We start from the raw sequence: 9,648 nt of genomic DNA, 5'->3' as shown, positions 1-9,648 counted from the left end.
GGCACAAAATGCTACGGCGTTCGAGATATTATTTATATCATGAGAAGTCAATACTTTCGGCAGCCTAACTCTTTTATTTAGAAACTATGGCGGGTCAAATTAAACTATGGCGGGCCGCCATAGTTTCGTTAATTAATGGGAAACACTGGGCTGGCTACACTACGATGCTGAGGGTGCAGTAATGAGCTGTAATGTATGTCGGCAATATGCTAAAGAAAAAAAAAATGGAACAGTTCGCTTGTCATCGGTAACAAAACGATGAAGCTGGAGAACATCCGTGACCATGAACGCAGCAAGTGTCACTATGTTACTGCAAATTACTGTTAGGTTTGCAGTACAAATGTTTGAAGTACAAAGGGCAAATGGAATTTTGAGCTCAAAACTTGATAATATTTAACTAATTTTGCTTCAAATTCCACTCTGGCCTCTCCTTTAAGCTTGTATTCAACATAATACTTTATATCAATGAAAAGTACTGAAACAAATGTACATGTGACAGAAAAAGGCAATTCATTATTTTGGCTGGTAAAAAATATGCTTAGCCAGTGGATTTTTTTATCTACCAGTCCCCTTGGCCGATGAGCCAAAAAGTTAATTTTCAGCCCTGAAACTCACTATCAAATCTTCAGGGGATGTACCCTTCTGTTTCCCTGATAATGCTGCATTGTAAACATCAAATCAGCGTTGACATCAGCAGTAAGAGAGCTTGTTAACTGCAACTAACAGCTCACGGATGTTGCATTTAGTTAATTAGGATGTGTTCAAGCTGTCTTTGGCAAAAACAAGTGTAGAGAATTTAAGGTACAGCGTTCTTATGAAGTGTTCAAATGTAATCCTGCAATTTTTTTTTAAACGAGTGTGTTTATTAGATTCGCAATAAACTGAAAATGTTACATCAGAAATAACAACAAGAAACAAGTAAGAGCATTCACAGTAAGGCATTGTCTGAGTATCAGCCGCTACGACAAAGAGCAATACAATGAGTACTTTTTCAAGGTTCAAAATAAATAATCAGAAAAGTATATAAGTATTCACAGCCTAAAGGGAAGAAAGAAAATAAAGAAGAAAATAAATCTAATTATGTTGCATTCAAGAAATGAAGACAAGTTGACTTCTGTAGCCATCTCCCCCTCTAGAAATGTCATAACACGTCCCCATATCTTAACTAAAGAAGAATATTTACCCTTAATCACAAAGGTAATCTTGTAAAATTTAGTTTTTGGCAAGAAATTTGAATAAATTTAGCTGTTTTAAAGAGAAATTTGTTGATGTTTTCAGAGCAATATCAATAAATTAATTCATTCATTCATGAATGTGTTTGATTGAATTTGTGCTGTTGAAAGATGTGTAATGAAGGCTGAATGACTTTAAAACAGTTTGGTATGTTTTTTTAGAATGAAGATTTCTTTGTTTCCCTGATACTAAAGGGGGAATAAATAACCAGAAAAAAACAAAAAAAACAAAACCCTATTATTTTATGTTATTATGTTATTTTAAACATCTGTAGCGGTTTCAGTCCAGAATTTTACAATGGATGTATCCCTAGATAACATGAAAATGTCTTTCTTTTTTGTTCAGATAAAAAAATGAAATCCCTCTTGTTCCTCCTATTCTCTGTATTTGGCTATTTGGCTGCATGTCTATGATTGAGAGACAATTTTAGCCAATATTACAAAACTGATACATGAACCTCAAAGTGCATGAGATCTCGGAAATTAGGATCATTATCATAATGTCATCAATCTTCCCTTTACTGTGTGTGACTGTCAGGCTATATATTCCCCATCTACACATGACAAAATGCTTTGTTTGTTTGATTTGAAAATTTACTCAGTGAAACATGTTTCAAAGAGGCACAATTATATAGCACATAATCTTTGTGGTTTCTGAGTTCTGGTGATAATTGTTTCTTTTGCAGTTAATCAACACTGTCTTATTAGTTCCTAGTATAAAGTTGTCGCAGGTTGCCCCCTCAAGCAACTGAGAACACCCAGAACTGGTTTCTCAACAGCCGCAGTTTATTTGTATTGTAAAATAAAATGCATCGGCTCTTTTATGGCGAGTCAGTTTACAAGTCAACATGTTATACCCCTGAAAGCAGTGACATAAGTCTTCAGGTTTTAACAGACACGTAGCTTGACCAATAAATCCGAACATTTAATATACACATAATATACATACTCCAAAACACATGCTGGTCATGAAGCTTTGGCCCCAGAGCTCGCGACCCAGGTGAGCCGCACCACGTCCAAACACTCTCACAGTATTAACACATGTACAATACAATCAGCTGCCCACATACCATAGTTCACCCCTACCATGTAATGCAGCCTCAGCTCTGCGGTGGCCCAGGGAAATATATTGCCTCATGCTGCAAGGCAGTCGGCATCTAGCCAGCATGATTCCCCATCTGAACTCAGCACCTTCTTCTGACATCAGCAGCAGCGCGTCCAGCTACCTGAACACAGCACAACCATACAGCAAAACTTTTCACACAACTTCATAGCTGCAGCACTGTACAGTAACGTTACCTACATTTAGCCTTAGTGTCACATAGTCAGACCTATTTCAACGGCGCTGTATGTGTCAGCACTAGGGAACATTCTGGAAGTGCTCATTACAGGGGAAAAAAACGCTCTTGCTTATTTGTATTTCTTTCAACCAATCACAGTCATCTTGGGTAGCACTGAGCCGAGGATGCAGCGACGGTGCTGTTGCAAAGTAGTGTCGGTGCAGAACTTGTTTTGATGGAAAATTTGCATGTAGGGAGGCCAGCGCTGTCATTAAAATGGCAAATTCTTTGCAAATGAAAACACCACAAAAAAACAGTAACAGATGATTGTCAATGCATGGTTTAACTTTTACTGTTAAAAATGACCAAGACACTTAAGCTCTAGAGGAGTCATGAAAACCACAATTTGTTAGCTATATGTGGCTCTTGCATAATTATTTTAAAGACGATATCGCAGAAGCTTGTTTGAAGTGGAATGGATCAGTAAATTTGTAAAGTCAATGTCAATATCACTGCCGATTTTTGCTGCCATTTAAAATATGTAGCAAATCAACTCTGACTATCCCTATCAGAAAATGGATCAACATCAGGCATGAGAGTTCTGTGAGACAGAGTCTGGGCTTTTCTGAGGTGCTTTCACAAGTTCTTTTATATGTTGTAGATCTTTACAACAATTCACTGAAAGAACAAAGCACGCCTTATTTCACGATCCAAGTCTTCGTCAAAACGTGCCATTTTCAGCATGTTGGTTGTTAGCTCAGAGGTTGTTCTTGTTGTTGTTTCTCTTGGAGAAGGGGATTTTAAAAACGGTAACAGATAGCGGAAGGGAGAGAGACTGCCAGCGTGATTAGCCGGCCAGTTAGGGGTGGGCAATATGGCCCTAAAATAACATCACAATATTTCAGGATATTTTTGCAATAACCATATTTTTGACAATATGGCAAATTAGGTAAAAAACATAGAATTGCTGCAGTTTGCCTTCAGATATTCAGTAAAAACCAAACAAAATGATCTAATTTCTTTAGTTTGTGATCAACAACAGTACCTCAGAGTGAGATTCAGATTCTGTATACAATATTAATAGTTCAGCAAAGTAAAATCTACCACAAATTACACATTTAAACAGCTCCCAAATACAAAAAATGTCCCCTGGGATCTATATATATAAATCAACAGGTGATTTCCTTACTTTTTTTCCCACCTGGACCTTTATGCTCTGCCATTTCTCCTCTTAATCATCACGCTGTAACCTGTGACAGGCTGTTATGATACCACAACTATCACACTATCACAAGCCATGTTTCCATCAGCCTGTTTAGATGCGCATCTAGAAGTATCGCATCGGAAAATTATGATAGAAACGCCAAAATTCGAATTAAAATTCCCTGATTTGCACAAACTAAAATACGCTCGCTTTAGCCTGGTTTTGGTTGATGTTGATTTGCAAAACGGGGGATGGAAACAGTTATGTTTGTCTGACGCAGCGCACCTCTCTCCATGGTGATATCCACACTCCGGGTCGGGAAGGCGGTAATGCATTTACAAGCTGGTTGCCAACCGCCAGAAAACGTAGAAGAAGAAGAATGTGAGACTTGTTTTATTTCCGGTTCTGCAGAAAACTCACGCGAGTTTGTAGTTTTCGCCAAAGTCCGTACATTTAATGGAAACACCCAGGATTCGTATTTCTTCTAATGCGCATTTCCCAATGATTTGAATCACTTTTGGATGGAAACATAGCTACTGTCACATAAATGGAGTTTTTGTCGAGTCGCATTTGCTCCTGTTTTTGGAACCACCGTGGAGTCTGTGATAATTTCACCTCCAGTCATGCTTGTTGTTGCTGTGGTATGATGTCAATATGTCAGCAACTTGAAATATTGCAAGTATTTTTCACATCATATTAAAAATTATACTGGTATTATAGTAAATGAGACACAGCCCTACAGCCAAGGGCAGGTTTATAGCCACAGTCTTCATCTGTTGAGTCAAGACTATATTTAGCCTCAGTCTTTAATAAGTGTGTTGGCAGCATGTTTAGGGTAACAAATGAGAAACAGTGAATTATCAAATTTACAGAAAATTTAAAAGGTTCATGGTTGTGGTAATCTGAAAGTCATTATAGACCTTTTTTCACAGCAAACAAATTGAAAAGCACAGGTGAAATTCATAACGCTAATGAGTAAGCTATTCCAGTAAGCCAGCATGCACATTACCAGGGCCTCCCCTAAGTGGAATGTAGCAATCATAATGTTATTAAATACACCTGTGCTTTTCCAACTATAACATGTCAAAATGTCTGCTATGAAAAAGCTCCATTGCATCGTTCACCTAATATTTTATATTTCAATATTTTCTAGATTAGGAATGCAGTAACTTATCAATGAGGGAAAACTCTCCAGAAAGAGAGTTTTAAAATCTTTTAGATTAATGTCAGTGACGAGCCAACACAGTATTTTCTACCAGCCTCAGTGGACGTCTCATATAAATGTTGCTTGGCTAAAGTATTTGTTCATGAAACTCCAAACTTTCAGCTCAAAACCTCCTCTGGGACAAACAAAAAATGCTCATGCAAATAAATCAGGCTACATCAAATGCTTTGATAAATGAATGTAAACAAATGCAAGTCAGATGTGCGGGAATGCATCAGGGCGGTCCGCAGAGGGCCCTAACCTCATCACCGCAGTAAAAAGCTGATGTCAGATAGCTGTTCTAAATGGACAGCGACTTTAGAACTGTCAGTATATACTCAACAAGTGATTGAGTCATCTCTCTTTGGGGCCGTAGCTTCATATGGCACACATGTTATACACTTACACAGGGCCTCATACATCTATCAAATCTGAGATCAGAGTGTGATTGTGCCTGTGTGTGCGTCTGTGTTTGTCAAGGTGTCTCTGTGTACCGAGCGCTGTAGCATACATGTGCGAAACATACGCAACCATATGAGAAAAAGGACTAAACCTATCCCGTGGGCATTAGAGGAATGCAGATGGTGTAGAAAGGGGAGGGGTTGTAGAGTATGTACCCCATGTTACCCCCCTCGTGGTGGTTATAAATGAAGATAGCGGGAAAGGGTGGAGCCTCAGAGGCTTTATCACGGCGCTACATCTCTGGGTTCTGCAGCGCCGACGTCCCTTAGGACAGTCCCACGACCAGGGAAAACCGTGGGGTCAAGGCCAAACCAATAAACCTTCATCATCTATACCTCCCTCATACCCCTGTCCCACCATCCCTCCATTACGCAGGCTCACACACTCGTCATCCCCTGGCTCTCTAAATAAGGGCATGTTGAGTCTGTCAGCACTTGGGAGCGTAGAAGAGACTCAAAAATCAGGAGGGAGTGGAGAAAGTTTTCTCTGCAACAGTGTTTTTATCTGATAAAAGCAGAAATTCATGATTGGTTGTTTTTGGATTTGGAGTCTTGGCAGAACATGAGATTTTCTGTGTTTTGCTGCTCTTGTGTCAGTCATAGGATTGTTTTAAAAATACAGATGCATGGACAAACACCTGGTACATACCCATGTAGGTCAAATCCTGCTTTTCATCCTCAACCACTCGTGTGTCAATCATAGTAATTTTGCCTGATTTACTTTTAATTGACAAATCCCTCTAGTTGTAATTATTTCCACCACCACTCTTTCAACTAAGCCCCTCTCCCACTGCACAAAAATCCCACAAACACCCACTAGCATCTGGCTTTTGTATTTAACAGGGAAGGTAACAATCAACATTCATTCACTGGACAAATGACTGCAGTATTCACGGATAGTGAAGGGAATATGACACCTGGGTGAGCACCTTTTCTGGACAATGCAATGACACGCTGCCACAAATTGCGTGCGTCTCTGTCCAAGCAGCACTCAGACTTTTTTCTTAATTAGTCGGCAGCGAGTTTGAAAGAGTGTCTGAATAAGGAACAAATACAAAAAACAAGTAACCACTGTAACATTTTCACTGGCCTCCATGCTGCTTTCTACTTTACTAACCTGTTTTCGGGTGTGTTTGTGACATTGAATGTGTTACAAAATCGTGAATATACGCGCTAATTATTGGTGGAAATAGGACATGAATTGTTTAACCCGTAAGATAAATATAATGAGAAATGAACGCAGAGCTTAAGGTGACATCTTGACATGCTTTAAATTCACCAACAGTCAAAAACCCAAAGATATTCAAATCACAATTAGAAAACAGTGAGAAAATAAAACATTTATGAAGCTGGAAGCAGCACATTTTTGTACGATAAATAACTTAAACAATCCACTGACAAAATATTTTATACATTTTCTGACAATTGACTAAGAGCTGGGAAATACTTGTACAGCTGTGTTTCGTATACATTCGCATGGCTGTTTCTTTTATACTTGTATGGGCTTCAATGTCTCCCTCAGAATTAGAACGTATAGCCCTTTTTAAATAGGAATTGTGCAAATGTGCAGGAAAGCCCAATCAGTCTGCATTGGCAGTATAAAAACAAAATCGGGGAGTGCAGCAAAATGCCGCCTACCTACTTTTGTTTATACAGAATGCGCCTTTTTTGGGGCAATGGGGGGCGTGAGCAAGTAATAAAACCGTGGCTGGTCAGTCCTTCGGCGATTCTCTCGTAAGTCAGCCCGTTCTTCACCATCCCCGTCATCTGACGGTTAATGGCGTCTTTGTTTGTGAGGGCAAGGAGGGCGCGCAATTCCTTGTCTCCCCAGTTGCTCATCTTCACAGTGTCTGTCAGGTTTGCGTTTCCCTCTTGCTACTAGCTGCTCGCTAATTCCTGCTATCAGCTGTTTCCTGTTTATCCACCGCCAGTGGCTTGCACGTGCGGCGTCATCAACAGCTCCTCCCACAAGTCTTCAACAGCCCCTCCCGTTGCGGAAGGGCGCCTCGGTCTGTTTAAACTAAAAGGTTCCGCCAATATGTCTACCCTACGAGGCGGAAAACTGGGCGCCTCGGGTCAACTCGCCAATCCGCCTCTGTGTGTATAAACGCTCGCAGCTTGCCGGCAAAAGGGCCCAACATTCACAGAAAATCTGGCAGTGTAAAAGGGGCTTATGTGTGATGCTCGCTGATGATTGGGGGGACGAACTTTTCTTAAGTTGCTTTTATTTTATTTTTGTGGCCTTTTGTGATCAGTCTTTGTGCCCTGTCTAAATTTGGACGTTTTTGCAGGTCTGTGAACACAGAGCGTAACTCCTCATCAGTGTTTTGTCCCCACAGCAGCAGTTTGTTGAGTTTGAGCAGCGGGGTGGAGAATTAATCCGTTTACTCGTTTGTGGTTGAATAGATCAGAGCTGATCAGATTGATAAAAGATTTGAGTGAAAGCAATCTTTTAGACCCCGCGCTGGACCACAGGGTGCACGGTTTTCATGGGAACACAGCTCTTTTTATCTAAAGCAGTTTGGAAAGAAACGTGAATTAACAAACAGTTAAGATTTACTTTGACTTGGCCTGGCGTTCTGCTGCTCTGTCTGAGCCCAGAGTACGCCCTGCGATCCATGTGTGATGCTCTGAATAACTAAATGGTATATGCAGTATATTCCAACAGCGCTCCCTAATGAATGAACACGTGGAGGTGAATGGTGATACCGTAGTTGGCTGCCACAAATGATGAAATGTGTGGGGAAACCCTGGAATCACAGTCTGTGACCACACAAGGCGTTCAATTTTTGGGAGTGTGGACATCAGCTCCACTCTGAGCCAGTTTGACCTTACCCTTCACACCCTTAGCTGTGTAAACCCTCAGAGACGTTTATGTGTATCTTTTCTGAAATATATTTCCAGTTTCACTGATAAACCCTCTCACATGTCACTTAATTTTCATCCATATCTTGAAGAGGAGTAAAAGTGCACATCCCAGTGTCTCCAAGTGTTGTGGACAGTGGCGCAGGAGGTGTGTGTGGGGGAGAGCTTTAGAGTGGTAGTTCTGAGGTTTGTAGTTTTGACAGTTGATTGATGGATAGAGAGAAAGACGTGAGGCAGATAAATGTTGCGGCCAAAGTCTCCCCAAATTCTTCAGCTGCCAACGTGTGCAGGCATAGCAACATGGGAGTGACCTTCACAGACCTACAAGCATAAAGCACTCACAGACCTGAGCATGTTGTAATACATCACAAGCAGAGATGAAGTCGGTACATCTACCTACAGTAGTTTACAGTGTGTGGACGTTTAGCCTAAATATTTGGAGTGGCTGTCACACCGGTCACTGGCTGTATGTACCTGCAGGGTTTATGTGTGCTGAGAATTATTCTGTTCTGACAGATGGAGCTTTTCGTTACGTTGTTAAGGTGCTCTGGGTTAATAAACTCAAGCTGCGTTACAAAGCTGTACTGTCCGTCCTTGTGCATGCCAGTCCGTCCTCATTTGTGCGTCCGCTAAATGCAGAGCTTTATGTTTCAGTGAGTATGGTGCTCAGTCCCCTCTTCAGTATAGGGGCTTTAGGTTGATTCTGTGTTGTTCTGAGACTTAATGGCAGAAAATGTAGTAAATGCAGGTCCAAATGAAAACCAGGGCGCATTGTCAGTGTGCATTACATGTCAGCCCTCTGCTTCACCTCTCTCATTGGTCGCAGAGAGCCAGTAAACTGCCCAGAGACCAAGGGCCCTTCCTAGAAATCCTGTTGAACCATCACAATCCTCCCCAAAGTGTTTGCATTCAAAGTATTACTGGTCAGCCCCCATCAATTACATTCTTGGCAGTCGGCGGCAGTGGAGCCAAATTTATTTAAGGGTGGTGCCCGGTTGAGATGCTTGCACAGACTTTGAGGAGGGCTTTTAAAGATTTCAAGGTACAAGGGGGTGTTGTGCTTTGAACTCACCCCTTTATCATCTCAGCTTAACATCCATTAGAATACCACAGACATCAATTGTGATAGATACTCAGCCCAGAAAGGCTGTGCTCTTTTTTTTGACATCTTAAAATGATTACCAGGGTTGAAGAGGCCCTTTAACATTAGCAGGAGGGGGGGTGCAGAAGCCCTCCCAGGAAAATGGCACATGGCTTCACGCTGTGGGAGTCTGGCACATCAGTTGACGCTGCTCATGCTTTGCATTAATTTCTGTAATCAGGGCTGCAGAGAGCCAGCTCTAACAGACGCAGCTGATGTCATGCCACACAACATTGCACATAAACAATGTCACTTCACACT

The sequence above is a fragment of the Epinephelus moara genome, chromosome 13, assembly GCF_006386435.1.
Source record: "Epinephelus moara isolate mb chromosome 13, YSFRI_EMoa_1.0, whole genome shotgun sequence".
NCBI lineage: Eukaryota > Metazoa > Chordata > Actinopteri > Perciformes > Serranidae > Epinephelus > Epinephelus moara.
The sequence above is the reverse complement of the archived record's forward strand: the minus strand, read 5'-3'. Positions refer to the sequence as shown.